The following is a 1,392-nucleotide window of genomic DNA, read 5'->3' as shown; positions in this document are numbered from 1 at the left end:
TCAATGTCTGTGCACAGTAGAAACCTCCAGCAGTGGGTGGGGTTGTCCACTCGCTCAGGCCCCTCCTCTAGTCACCACTGTGGTGGTGCACATATAGATATTGAGAAATGAATTGTCCACTGTTTTTATCTCTGAAGGTCAGTTAGGTATCTGCATAAGCACAGTGTAATTCTCAAAATAGCTGTATCCTTGTATATAGTAGTTGGTGTTGGTTCTTGCCTTTTATGTTGGAGTTTTACAAGGTGTACATATGGTTTGGCTGTATGGCCAGACCTGCTGTTTTTTGGCAAGATAAGGCAGGAATAAAGGGTCCCTTCCACCCAGGTCAACTTTCAGAATGAGTCCCAGAGCCACACATAATAAGAACCAGCCAAAGGATTGGCCTGTAGGACAACTGGGACCCCAGGACCTCCTCCCTGTGATGTAGAAAAACTGTCAGTGCAATGCTGGACCCTTTCCGGGATGTGGGCCCACCGTGTGAAGGTATCCAGGCTGGGCAGTGAGGGTATGACAGGGGAGAGAAGGTAAGGAAAGTGTAAAATCCGTCATACCTCTTTTTCCAGATGCCACTCCATAGTTTTTAGTGTTGTATCAACCTATAAGCCTGACTGTGTTCCTGCCCTCTGATCTCAGCCCAGGCTGAGGGGGCCCCACAGGAAGTGTCCAGATAGATTCGGAAATCGCCATGCATTCCATCCACAGTCTGATTTCTCCACTACTGGGTGTGGAAAATTGATGTCCCCTACCTTATATTAGATCCAAAACTCTGGAACTACTCTGAGAAAATGCCTTCTCTGGTTTTTCTGCTCCTTTGCCAAGGAGCTTCTTATTTAACCTGCCCCAAAACTGAAGTCATTATCTTTTAAATGTAAACCTTCTTTTGTTTGTTTGTTTGCTTGTCCCAAGCTGTTTTCAGGACTCTTTCTTTGTCTTTGATTTAGGAGAGTTTGATTATGACATGTATTGGTGATATTCTTTTGGTATCGATTCTGTTTAGGGTTTCATTCATCTTCTTGAAAGCTCATTTTCATTATTCATGATGTCAAGGAAATTATCTTTCAATAATTATATGACAAATATCTCTGTTTTTTTATTTTTTTTAATTGTGTTTTCCTGTTCTGGAAATCCAATCACCTGTAAGTTATTTCTCTTCCTGGTGTTCCAAAATCATCTTAGGCTTTCTTCAGATTTTTCTTTCTTTCTTCTGATTTTTCTTCTAGCATACTAGTACTGTGAGATTTATCTTCAAGTTCACTAATTCAGGCTTTCTTTGATTCAAATCTCATACTTTGCCCTTTCAATGTACTGTGAATTTCTGAAATCTTAGTGTTAATCTTCTGCATTTCTATTTGCAGGTTTTGTGTTGTTTTAAAATTTTCATGTATGTTGGCT

At 40.6% G+C, this 1,392-nt stretch overlaps 1 pseudogene; it reads left to right on the top strand.

Moving 5' to 3' along the window:
• The first annotated feature begins 462 nt into the window (after positions 1-462).
• LOC102826891 overlaps positions 463-1,392 on the top strand; it is a 90,733-nt pseudogene continuing 89,803 nt past the window's right edge.

Source organism: Chrysochloris asiatica, unplaced genomic scaffold (genome assembly GCF_000296735.1).
Source record: "Chrysochloris asiatica unplaced genomic scaffold, ChrAsi1.0 scaffold00066, whole genome shotgun sequence".
In the NCBI taxonomy this organism is placed as follows: Eukaryota; Metazoa; Chordata; class Mammalia; order Afrosoricida; family Chrysochloridae; genus Chrysochloris; species Chrysochloris asiatica.
Note: the sequence above shows the minus strand (reverse complement) of the source record. Positions and strands in the feature narration are given on the sequence as shown.